Source organism: Miniopterus natalensis, chromosome 8, assembly GCF_054644295.1.
Source record: "Miniopterus natalensis isolate mMinNat1 chromosome 8, mMinNat1.hap1, whole genome shotgun sequence".
NCBI classification, from domain to species: domain Eukaryota; kingdom Metazoa; phylum Chordata; class Mammalia; order Chiroptera; family Miniopteridae; genus Miniopterus; species Miniopterus natalensis.
This window is the reverse complement of record NC_142088.1, coordinates 44,063,059-44,076,197: the sequence shown is the minus strand read 5'-3', so window position 1 is coordinate 44,076,197 and position 13,139 is coordinate 44,063,059. Positions and strand designations below refer to the sequence as shown.

Genomic DNA, 13,139 nt, shown 5'->3' with positions numbered 1-13,139 from the left:
TTTAAAGGGTAGGAATGAGGTCTTGTGCAGGCTGAAGATGGACCACGTGCTCGCCTGCCTCATTCTTAGTCCTGCGGCACTCTCCCATCCCAGAACAATATGTTTCCACATAAAGCAGAAGACTATCGAGCGTGCAGTGTTTTCCATTGTTTGCTTTGGGACGTCTTTGCTTTGGTATTTGACTTGACAAGTATTTGTTGTTTGACCAAAGTTGATTTTTCTCTCCATTTAAAGATCTGAACAGTATTTTCGGTTGAATACTGACAAGGCAGTGGAGAGGTGGGTTAAACAAATGGACAAGCTGTGTAGACCTAGGTTCGAACACTGGGTCCACTACATACCAGGGTGACATTAGACAGAGACTCAGTCTCCCAAGGTCATGATTTTCTCACTATTAAAATAAAGATAATATATAAAATGAAGAGGATTGTAGTGATGATTACAGATAATAACTGTAAGTAAATTAGTGTATAGTAGGCACTCAATAAATGTTGGCATCTGTTACAAATAATAGCAAACATTTACTGAGTGCTTGCCGCATACAGATGCCATTCTAAGCACTTTCTATGCACTGATTTATTTAAACCTCAGTACAATTCTACAGGTCAGGTACTGTTGTTATCACTGTTTTACACATGGACCTAAAGAGCTTAAGTCACAGTAAGCAACTGAGTCGGTGTTTAAAGCCATTTCATACGCTTAACCATCTCACAGCACCACCCTCATATAAACAGAGCAGCATTTTAGCAGAAACCAGCAAAAGGACCCAGTGGTTCCTACTCGTGACTCTGCCCATAGCCCTCACTGCCATTCTTCACATCTGGCCACACTGCTTAAACACTCTCCCAAACGCACGCCTGAAATTCCATTATCATTTCATATGAGGAACCATCATATTTCAGTCACTCAGCTGCCCATAATACAAATGGTGAGAACAGAAAATTATACGTCTCATTACAAAGATTTATATAAATACAACTTGAGACCCAAGGATCAGATCAACTAGTCTGATCAGATCCAGCCAGTCTGAGAGTGTTCGCAAGTGAAAGTGAGGACTTAAAGGGCAGATGCTCATGCTTAAAAACCCAGCTCTACCACAAATTAGCTGAATATCCTTGCCCAAGAGGCTTCAGCCCTCTGGATCCCTTTTCATCATTTGGAAATTAAAGATGCTGCCCTAGCTCTTAGGTCAAAGCTGGCTACCCATGAGCTAATCCTGACCCTCAGGTAGGCTTTCGCTTTAGCCGTGTTTGACCTGCACAACATTTTGTTTTGTTTAATCGAATTCTAAACATAAATTCAAGAGATTTCACATAAAAATCTGTTTTTCCATCTTCCCTTGGAAGTCTGCAGTAGTGGCATTATTGAGCTAGTTTTTCCTTACGCATCAGTAAAACCCATCAGCTAGACATGAGCAATGCTGCCCCCTTCAGATGGGACGTGAGCTCCCCAGTTCACCACAGCCCTACTCTTCCCTATTGCCTCACACCCGGTCTGCTCCTTCAGTTACCCTACTTGCCTGGCCTTGTAGGCACAGAGGTTTGCAGTCCTAGGACCAGCTCTGGCCTCATTTGTTCACTTATTCATTCTTTTTCATTTGCTCAACCTCTATTCGGTGCTCACCCACTTGCCATTCTGCGTGCTATACTTAGAGACTAAATACATCTCTCTTTTTTAAATGACAGAATTCTGCCTTGATTTCTCAAAGCCCGGTTCATTTTCATTGTTTCTAAAGTTTTCTCTTTTCTTGTTATCCACATAGGATTGTGCAGCTTTTAAGCAGCAGCTTCGCCTGGCCCTGCCGTTACAGATGGAGCCCATGCTTTGTGCCCTGCACCTATGGTAAGAAGAGCGCGGCACGCTCCGCCCAACAGGTCGGAGAGGAACACGCTGTTCAGTTATGTGGGCTGTCACTGTGGGAGAATAACAGCAGGTCTGTAAAATCGGAAATCAACATCTAAGGACTAATGAGAGAGAAAAGCTTAATGGTGGTTTTTTTAATTAATGTTTACCTGCTGTGATATGTACAAACACCATTGCCATAAAAGTCTCATTCCTGAATGATATAAGAGAAAAAACATGATAACTAAAGAAAAAAGTCCTTTTGTAAAATTCATATTGACAAGTATCTGTGAAACTTTGGCTGATTTTAGTGGTGGCCTCTTTTAAGATGAAATATTAGGGCACTAAAGACATGCAAAGACATGCCTTAGGTGACCTGAGACAACTCCTCTTTAAAAATCTATTTCTCTAAGGCCATAGCTAATTGATTCTTGAAACTTCTTTGCTGAAATAACCTTGTCTCATGGGCAATTGTACTTCAATTATTTCTTATTTCACTTTAAAGTAATAGTAATTTATATAGAAAATGATGGTATAGTTATTAAGAAGTATCTAAGATAACTAGTAATCATTAAAATGTTTTTATTTAAAGTGATTTTAAAAAGCAAGAGAGCCATGGCTGGTGCCGCTCAGTGGTTAGAGTGTCGGCCCGTGCACCGAAGGGTCCTGGGTTCAATTCCCAGTCAAGGGCATGTACCTGGGTTGCAGGTTCAATCGCCAGTCCCTGGTCAGGGTGTGTTCAGGAGGCAAACCAATCAATGTGTCTCTCTCACATCAGTGTTTCTCTCTCTTTCTCCCTCCCTCCCTCCCTCCCTCCCTCTCTATCTAAAAATAAAAATCACTGGACAAGTATCTCAGGTGAGGATTAATAAAAAAACAAAACAATAAAAATCAAGAGAAATATTCAAAATATTCCTTTATACACTTACTTTTGCCCTAAAAAGCATGATACCTTTGTAAAAACGATTGCAGATTTCCTGTTTTATGGGCCAGGAAAAGGAGCACCACATGGGCAAGAAGAGACTTGAAGCCCACATTTTATCTTCTCACCATCACCTCTATGATCTGGGCCAGTAATTTAATCTCTTTAAACTACAGTTTTTGTCCATAAAAGGGACAGTTATTTCAGAGTGCCTTCCAAATACCAGGCTGTTTGACAATAAAGTACATCTGTAAGTGGAGGGTGAGAGGGTAGCTCTGAGCTAATCCCCTGCAAGCTAATTTGCCAAAAATAAATTCAAGAAAACACCAGTTCGCCAAATTTCGTTTCATTATTTACAAAGTGTACAGCGATTTGCATTGGCTATGTTGGTTTTCACCAGCTTTGGAGATTTCTGTGAGGTTTTAGTTGATAGTTTCCCAGTTGGCTTCATAGCTGTGTTTGAAGGAATGCCCAGCTTACCTTTGCTTTGCCCCTGACGTTGTGTAGAGGGAGGGTCTTCTGATGAGGAGCCATGGATAGGCGCCAGCACACAGCCAGGAAGGACCTGGGCTGAGAGGCAGGAGATTATCACCAGGAGGATTCTCCAAATTCAAGACAAATATATTCAGTATTTAAATATATTAGGCAGACTGAACCAGTTTTGATAACCGTGTCATTGGATTAGTGTGCTGGCATGGACTTTCCTTTTAGAGATCTTATAGTTCGATAGTGGAAACAGACTGAAAACAAAACATTATTTATTAAGTAAATAATGATATTACAAATTGTGATAAGCACTATGAAAAATACAAAAGGGGTGCTAAGGCAGTAAAGAGCTAGAACCTGCTTCAGAAAGGTTGGCCAGGGGAGGTGTGAGAGGCAAAAGAGCTAATTCTATTCCCCTCCCTTTCCAAACACATTATAGGATTGCGTTGCCTTGGTCTCCCTGGGGTTTCACAGGGCCATGGGATTTGGTCTGGCCAATGTGTTGTCTTAGAAACAACATATGTTACTTCCTTGCTGGAGCATTTAATTGTTGCTCTAGCTCCCTGTGGCATTCTGACTGGTGGTGTGTTCCAAGATGTGGTTGCCCCCTTAACCTGAAACTTTCGAGACTTCAAGGAACAAAGACCCCCTCGGCCAACCCTCTCTGAACATGTAGCATGGGAAAGCAACAACAGACTTTAATTGCCTTGAGCCACTGAGATATGGAAGCTTTTGTTAATGCAGCTTTTTGGAGACAATCCTGACTATTACACGAGGCATCTGTGAAGAGGCAAAGGAATAGAGACTTTAAGACAAGAGGCTTGGAGCTTGGCTGGTTCACAGAACCGAAAGAGGGCCAATAGGGCTGAATTATAGTAAATCAGGGAAAAGCAGCAAATAATCTTTAGAGTTCCTTCTACCCTCTCAGTTCTTTCCTGCTCTGGCTCTGAGGCTGTTCTGATGTTTATATTCCTGGCAATGTTTTAACACAGATTAAGCTGCTTGACTCTAAATACCTTTGATTTGTTTACAGGAATCAAACTCTCATATTTTATCTCTTGCCTCTGGATTATGATCCTTTTTTTTTATGAAGAAGTTTGCATGTGGGCCATTGATATGATAATGCAATCCTAATGCCTCCTCAGGAGCTGAGGGCCTCTATCCCGAGTCAATACTGAGATGCACTTGAGTGTATAGACTATTCAGAGCTGAGCTGAGGCTTGGGATGAGCAGCAGTTTTCCATTTTGCAATTGAATAATATGTACTATTGTGCAATTTTTAAGCTCTTAGCTTCTCATATCAATTTCTAATATTCTGGCAACAGAATCTAGAGAAAAGCACAACCCTTTATGGGACTCCTCGTAGCCCCTTTTTAATGTATATGTAGGAGAATTTGTCTTTTGCACTGGAGATCTTGTTTGAAAACAAAACAAAAACCCCCTAGCAAAAAGCAAATTGCAGGAGATGTAGTTTATCTTCTTTGTAAGAAAAGAAGAGCTGAGTCAGTCTTCCTTGGATTTGACAACTAAGGTATTTCTTTATCCTTGACACCGCTCAGAGAGGGCTACAGATATTGTAACTGCCTTTATTGAAGTTTGGTGGACTTAGAAGCAGTATGTCCATTTGATATTACAGTGATTCTTATACAGTTCTTAAAGTCTTAAGGACTTTTACTGAGGTGAATGAAATCCTGCTTAAGGGAAATAAAGTAGGAGAAGGAAAGGAAATGGATCTAAACTTTAAAAATGGGTCTTTAATATACTCCAGGCTCAGTGCTAAGTGCTTTTGTCACCGGAAAGGGACTGGACTGGGGCAGGTCTACCCCAGCACAGCTTGGAATGTGTGGTTTCTTGAAATTTGATTTTGAAAATGTGTTTATTAAAGCTGGGGTCAGTGAAACAAAGGAAGGGCTTAGGATACATGAAGCAAGATCACAGTAACAGAAGTGAGCCTAGCTGGCTGCCTGGATTCACTGAGAAGTAAAAGTCACAGTGACAAAAGTGAGCTAAGGTGGAGCTGCTTCTGACTTACTGAAAAGTTAGGCAAGAGGGGGCTCTTGGAGCCTAAGAGAAAGAAAGAAAGCAAAAGTTTGAGCCTGAGTAAAGGGAGGTGCAGACAGACGTGCTCAAGGGAGAGTGCACACTGGGTCCTTTGTCTTGAGGGTTTTTATCTGTTTTCTAAAGGTGGGAACTTCAGGGGAGACCTCAGAGGAGGATCTCAGCAGAATATCCTTCAGCTTTCTAGGCATGTACTTCAATATGCTAAATTATATAGTGGGGTTTGGGATCATTCGCTGGTCATCTTCACCTCTATCTTGGATTTGTCTGGCTCAAACTGGGGTTTTTGTTATTTATTCCCTGACCTTATCCGTTCTTGGGTTTGGCTGGCACTAATGGCACTAACTGGGTCTCTGTTATCTACCTCCCAGATTAGGGTGATTTAACTGCTCTCTGGTTGGGGAGGAGAGATGTAAGCTATCTGTTCCTAAGTGCCTTTGGCTATGAAGAATAGTGTCTTGTAATTTATTAGCTGGCTGTTAATTGCTCAGCTGTCTGCTTAACTATTTTGTCTCTGTTTCCTTCATTCCACTTGTCAAGGAATTTTCCTAGCTTCTTACTAACCTGTCTCCCTTTCATATGTATCATTTTCCCCATACAGTGGAGGAAGCAGCCCATAGAAGTTATGATCACCCAGCCAATGAGCAGCAGACCAAGGAAGGGACAGAGGTCGTCTCCCTCTAAAGACCCTTTCTCCATGCCACTCAGACTAGAGTGTAAAAGTTTCCTATACCATCACCACAGCCAAATCCAGAATGGCCCATCCCTACATTTCTAAATCCCCAGAGTTGTCCTCTAAAAGATAAATACTAGATCAGTCTTGATTTATTACATATCTAGATTCAAAAGGCCTCTAAACAGAGCTGGTTGTAATAAGCTGGGCTTTGCTAATTGTGCATCTTCCCTTTGTTCCGCCTCATCCTGTATAATTAGCACAGTCTTGAAAATAGGAATTTTCCATGACATTAAAATTCTTATACAGCACACCCTCTAATTATTTCATATTTTCACATTAGGGACTAAGATACTCGTGGTGGAAGGGGTAATTCTATTTATTTAATTAATTATAGAAGGAGTTCAAGAAAATAGATTATTAAAATAATTTCAACTAGATGCTGAGATATGTACACATAGACCAAGGCACAAGCATACCGTTTTTCTCACCCTCACTCTCTCCTGACTTCAGACCTCACCATTTTCGACTCCAGTCTCAGTTATGCCTGTTAGGATCTGTTTCTGTCAAGGACTTACCTGTCCTTTAAGACTCACTGAAAATCATCTCTCAACAGGCCTTTCCAAATGGACACCATTACAATTAAGTTCCATCTTCCCATACTCCAGGGCACTTTGTGCTAATCTTACCGCATCTCTCTGCTTTGTATTATAGGGACTGGAGGTGGGGCAGAGATGACTGGTGACTCACTCAAATATGGTTTCTCCCTTTTCTTCCTGGGTGTGTATTAGACAGAATTTGCTTGCCTTCTTTAGAGTTGGGTGTGACCACATGATGAATTTCTAGCAATGGAATATGAGTGGACGTGACATGCTTCATTTGGGGGCCAGGGTTTTTAGGAAGTAGGCATGCCTTCCTGCTCGCTCTCCTCTGCTGCCCTCTGACCAGGTGAGAGAACTGTGAGGCCTCAGGCAGGGAGGGAGCCTGGGCTCCTGGATCACCAGGAGAAAAGCCATCTGGCCAGGCCGGAATGCCCCCATTAGGTTGTTACACAAACAAGAAGTAACTGTCTGTTTTGTTAAGCTCAGAAATTTAGGGTTTCTTTCTTATAGCTGCTAGCGCAGACTTATCTAACACAGCACGTACACGCTTGTATGTGTGTGTCTGTGTGAGTGTGACTCCTATTTTAGAAGTCTCAGAAGAACTGATACCAAAAAAATTATCCTTCACTGTGAACAAAATTAAACTAAATTGCTGCCTCGTTTAGAAATGGAACAGATGGTCATCAAAACCAAGAGTAGAGGGTACTCTAAAGCATTTCTGCTATTGGAAATGCCATTTTCTCATTTGCAAGTAACTGTCTGGAATTTGTGAATAATCTCATAGGCGACTGATTTAGAGTGGAGAATGAAAGGATACCCAGTTAGTTTCAACATTAAAATGAGTTCTAGTTCATTACTCATTGGAATTTTCATCATTATTTCTATCAAAAAGTAGGTATCGAACACACCCTGCATGCCCGGCAGCCTCTAACAGTGCTGACCAATAAGCTACCTGGCCCAGCTCACTCCAAATACACATTCCAAAGGGAGAGCCAAATATGTACCAAGTCATCACATTACTGCATATGCACTCAGCTTCCCCCCCAGGATCTCAGGTTCCTCACCTGTAACAGAGAATAATATTAGCAACTTCTCAGATTTTGTTGTAATTTTAGTTCGATAACATTTATATAATGATTGTAAACTATTCAGCACTGTGCTTGACTCTTGAACTTGCTAAGCACTCAATAAATCTTAGCTATTATTCATATTAATTTAGATAAATACTATGAGATGTATAACAAAGGAATCTCACTAGACTGAGGGAGGGGTGTGTGGAACACAATAGTTTCGCCCTCAAAGAGACTGATAATAAGAGTTTCAAAATCATTCTCTGCATTTAAAAAAATACAGTATGTGCAAAGGACCAGTGATCTTAGGAATCATTTTCAAGAAACTGGGGAGGAAAAAGTGAAGTGGAGTATAGAGAGTAAAAAGGAAATTGCTGCAGGGTGAGACCACAAAGGGCCTTGGGAACCACCATGTAGTCATGTAGAATTTAGCCTTCTTCCTGAGCACAATAGAAAGGCATTGAATGGTTTCAAATAGGTAGTGACACAAAACGATAGGCCAGAGTGTGAAGGAAAAAGATTAAAGGGGAAACAGAAAACAGAACAGGCAACTAGACCACTTAAAAAGTTACCGTAGGGGTCAAGATAAGAAGTACCCGTAAGGTGGTGGTAGTGGAGGTGGAGAGAAGTAAACAGACCTGAGGAATTTCTGCAGTGACATTGGCAGAACATGGTGACGGGTTAAGTAGAGAGATAAGGTTGAGAGAGCTGTTAAGAATGGCTGTTGGTCTTTCAGACAGATTCACTCTCTAATCTCTTCGCTAAGGTGTTCGATGAATTAGCCAGCTTGTAATTTAGTGTCCACTGTGAGTCTGGCATGTTGTTTTTCTTTTTCTTTTTAAATGAAACACTGGTGAAGATCTTGGACCGTGACAAATTCAGAGCTCATTTTTCAAATGTTTCCCTCTGATTTCTGCTCTTTCGGGCCTGCAAACTGAAGCATAATTTAGGCATGGCCTCTTTGTTATTTAGCTGGAGAGGTGTTCCATGCAATTTCCCTCCAGATGGAGTTTTCTTCACATTCTTCAGCTGAGCAGAGTAGAAAGCCCTATCAGCGTTTGCTTCCTGCATTCCTCAAGTGGCCTTGGTCACATATCTGGGAATGAGCTGTCACTTGACTTGCAGCCTTGTGCTCTACCCACTCTACCAACTCTGCCCTGCAGGGCTCCCAGCATGCTCCTCTCCTGCCTGAAAAACAGCACCTGGCAGGTTTTTCCCTCCGAGTCCAGAACCCTGGGAAGAGAAACAGACAGGAAGGGCAGGAGCCAGTGTCCTTTGGTCTCTGATGGACTCTTCCAGATCAATCCATGAGCAGCTGAGGCAGAGCTGACACAGAGGAGAGACAGGAGATATTGGGGTATGCCCAAGCCCCTTCACTCTAGCTCGGTGACATGTTGTCTCTTTGTGCCTCTGAGTCCCAAACCCTCAAAGAAAACTGATTGAGAGATACCCTGTCAGGAGTGGGGTGAGGGTAAGGCTCAGAGAAGGGATGGGGAGCATGGGGGTTACCTATAGCACACATGAACATTGGTCAATAAAACACATAGTCTTACACTGTGGTCTACCAAATGTCCTCCACGCCAAAACAATTAGGCTTCGTGTTCAGAGGCACAACTCCAGGTCTCAAGAACACTGATATGACAAAGCGTACAAAGGTCGGACTCAGAACCAACATAAATTCTGAGGTGCATCTTCCCAGGTGCTTCATAAGTCATCTAATTCATTGCTAAAAAGAGCCTTGCAATTGGGTGTTTACACATTCTCCTGAGAGTTGAGGAAACAGAGCTCCAGAGACTGAGGTACCCAAAACAAGACATGTGCCAGTTACAGTAAGCAGGACATAGGGTGGTCCAGTTAGTCACAAAAAACAAAACAAAATGTGGCTGGTTCTACTCCCAAAGGCAGAGCACGTGGTCAGCTGGGAATCCAAGGAAAACCCTCAGCCACGACACAGGTCCCTCAGCTCCCCGGACCAGGGAACTGGATACCAGGGTGAAACTGGCCGAGCAAGACGAAGCTGAGCGGCTCCAGCTGTGGGCAGTGGAGGGCTGCGGAGCCAGGAGCCAGGAGCCAGGAGCCAGGAGCCAGGAGCCAGGAGCCAGGAGCCAGGCATGTTCTCTGCCAACAACGCTTAGCCCTGCTCTCTCTGGCCACAGCCATGACGATCCCCCTCGCTGCAGGGCTTCTGCCCAGGAGCTTGCTTTTCTGATGCTGTGTTTGCTTATGGCCTTGGGTGCTCTACAGCCAGAGTCCTTCCCCAGCTGTGCCTCAGCTACTGAACAGGCTGAAATGGAACCCAAACAGTACGCAATTCCTAGTGAAAGGAAGAAAAGAAGAGAAAAGCCCCAAGGGTGGGAGTTGGATTTGGGGTTGGCCACATCACCGTGCTTTGTTCTGGGACTTTGTGGCAGGTATTTTCAGGGGAATTCTTTGAGCCCTGGAGAGACAGCACAGAGGGAGGCTGAAGCACAGTAGGACTTTTCCAGGCACCAAATCTGTCACAACCCAGAGTAGTTAGTCCCTCCCCTCCCCACCTAGGATGGTTTGTTCTTAGCTCTCTAACAGACAGCATTTATGATTAAGTAAGGGCTTATTTCCCAGCTGCCTCAACAAATATTTATGCAGCTATGTGCGGGGCCCCATGCTCTCTCAACAGGCTCTGATATGTGTAATGCACCTTTGGCTCGCTGGCACCCAGCCCAGAGTCAGAGAGTTGTGGTGCTCCATAGATATTGGTCAAAAGATTTAGCATAAACCATATAGTTTCAGGATTTGGAAAATGCCCTATAATATGAAATGGTCAACAAATCTTCCTTCACCAGTCAATTCTACCTGCCATCCCACAAGTGGCTTCTCATATCTGTCCTAATAGCACAAAATATCCTTCGGACCCTAGTGAATGATGAAGTCCCTTATGAATTAATGAACAATACCCTGTTGCAAAATGCTCTATGGGCATTTGAAATGGCCAGAAATATGATAGGCAGGTGGCAAACCTACCATAGTGGTTCCTGATATTTTTCCTTCCACAGTCCACATAAGAGATGAGTTTCTCATGGGTCACAGACTCCCAACAGATTAGCTAAACAACTGACTCCACTTTCTTTGTTTCTCATGAAAGTAAATCAGAAGGCAAGTGAGTAAAATCATTGTTTTTATATGAATAAGCTAGAATCTGCTTTAATTTAAAAATTGCAGTCCAATAATGGACCGCCTTTGCTGAGAGCTCACTATGTGCTAAGCACTGTGCCATGAGCTTTGCACATATGACCCCCTTTTGAGTGAGGAACAACCCTGTGCAGTTGGTTCTATAGGACTTTCATTACCCTGATTAGGAAACGAAAGTCTGTAGAGGTTACATTTCCAAGACTAATCCATGTCCCCAACTGTAGGCCAGGTATTTACATTTATACTCTCCTGTCTCCAAAATCATTATACTCAAATTTCAGTACTTGGTGACTATTATTATAAAATTTCTGACATGTCTCACAACTGACTACCAAGTCTGTATATTATAACATAGAGAACTAAGAAAACAGTGCTGCTGTTTTAACACTAGATTTTGTTCCATGGTTTGAAAACAATTCTGTATTTATCTGAGTCTCTTTGGATCTTAAAAAAGCAATAAGGTAATAATCATCCTTTATTGAGCATCTGTTATGTTCCACTCACTGTGTCAGACATTTTACGAAAATTATTTCTACTATGTTAATTACTTACTATTGTTAATTAGTTCTAACATTATGTTAATTAGTTTTTATATTTATTAATATATTTCTAATATAACATATACAAACTGTTATATATAAAATTGGGACAGGACAGAAAAGCTAAATCTTGCCCCACATGTTGGTTTTATTTTTAGGCTCCAGGGGCTTCTTATTCCCCCTTTTCCCATTCCTGGCAAGTCTCACTTGACACCTTTCCCCTCCTTTGCTGGTGTCTTCTCCATCAGCCTCATCTCCACTTCCCCCTTCAGCTGAGACTAACGTGTTGGCTAAGTAATGGACCATGATGCGAGAGTCCAGGAAAGCAGTCCTCAGCCGTGTGGGAGGAAGCTGAGCGGACAGGAGGGAGGTATTGGAGAGGGAAGCCGTAGGAGGGAGGTATTGGAGAGAAAAGCTGTAGGAGGGAGGTATTGGAGAGGGAAGCTGTAGGAGGGAGGTATTGGAGAGAGAAGCTGTAGGAGGATTAGTGCGCACAGAGCCGTGCAGATCTCAGGCAGGATAAACAGAGGAAGGAAAGCAGGCGGGGAGGTGAGTAAGGACAGAGCACAGTGGGGTGCCAGGTGAGAAAATGGGGAAAAAAACAGAAGAAGGGGCAACAAGTAACCACACAGTCTTTTGGGAGGAAAGGAAAGGGAAAGAAATCTCTAGAGAGTGCTGTTGATTTTTTTTTTTTTACAATGAAGGAGAACCACACAGAAAGAGAAAAAGCAGCTTTTCCCAGCTGAGCCCTGACATCCGTGTGGGAGTCCAGTTGACAGACAACCAGATCCTTTCTCTCTGTGGTTCCTTTTTGGAAATCATGCCCCAGGGACTTAGCAAAAGTGTATTCTCCCAGGCCCGTGCCACTTGAGCAGCCTCCTGAGTGACAAGCCTCGCTAAGGCCAGGCCTTTGCGCACAGACCAGCGCAAAGGGGTCAGCACTGGGCAGGCTGTTGGGTGAACATACCACGGTCCAGATGTGGGTGAGAAAAAACATTAAGCTGGAACGGGGTGGAGTACGGATCAGTTCATGCTAAAAGTAAAAATAATAATACAGTATCAGAAAGGATAGTCAGAAAGGAATATAAGGACATAGGCAAGTTTTCCCCAGCCTTCAGTATGACGCTATCAAGATTTCAATGAAGAGTTTGTACATTCTTTTATTCCAAACTTGCTTATTATAATTTTGAATCATCAAAATCAATATGGGCACATTGTTCTACATATTTGGAGATGATGCTACTAGTGGTGATGATCCTGCAGGCATATGGGTTCAGTTAAAGAGACTGGTGCATGTCTGGCAGCCTCCTGTTGTGGCACAAAGAATTGATTTCACACTGTAGCTGTTTGAAAATACGTATCAACAGAATGGAGAGTTTGATGTAAAAATAAACAAGTGCTTCTTACCCTGTATTTTCACAAACAAATGATTCAATCACTTTGATTTTAAATTAACGAGTAAAAGGGTCAGTCAGTTTGTTTAAAAACACGTGCACAGTCTAATTGATTTGTTGACTGAACTATCTGCTGGAAGCAGCAGCTTGGTGTGATGGTAAGTGGCTTGGGAGTCAGGCAGCCTGGGCTCTGGTTTGGGCTCCACTACATGGCCCCTTTAAGAACTTGGGTGACCTCTGAGCGTCAGGACATGCACAGCTATGTCCTAGATTCCAGTGATAATCAAATGAAATAACATAGGTAGAAATAAGTGTGTATATTGAACAGTTAGTTCTCTATAAAATTCAGTTATGACTCGACAACTGTCACATAACCCCAAAGCCA

The 13,139-nt window shown here is 42.6% G+C and overlaps 1 protein-coding gene and 1 pseudogene across 2 annotated transcripts in view; one reads left to right on the top strand and one right to left on the bottom strand.

Annotated features, from left to right (window-relative positions):
- B3GALT1 (beta-1,3-galactosyltransferase 1) overlaps positions 1 to 13,139 on the top strand; it is a 448,389-nt gene that overhangs the window by 413,732 nt on the left and 21,518 nt on the right. For both annotated transcript variants that reach the window (XM_087819801.1, XM_016199768.2), the window contains exon 3: positions 1,763 to 1,842. The gene's annotated coding sequence lies outside the window, so the exon portion shown is untranslated. The remainder of the gene's footprint in view (positions 1 to 1,762; positions 1,843 to 13,139) is intronic.
- Positions 1 to 13,139, bottom strand: part of LOC107546101 (large ribosomal subunit protein eL15-like) — an 89,291-nt pseudogene that overhangs the window by 72,871 nt on the left and 3,281 nt on the right.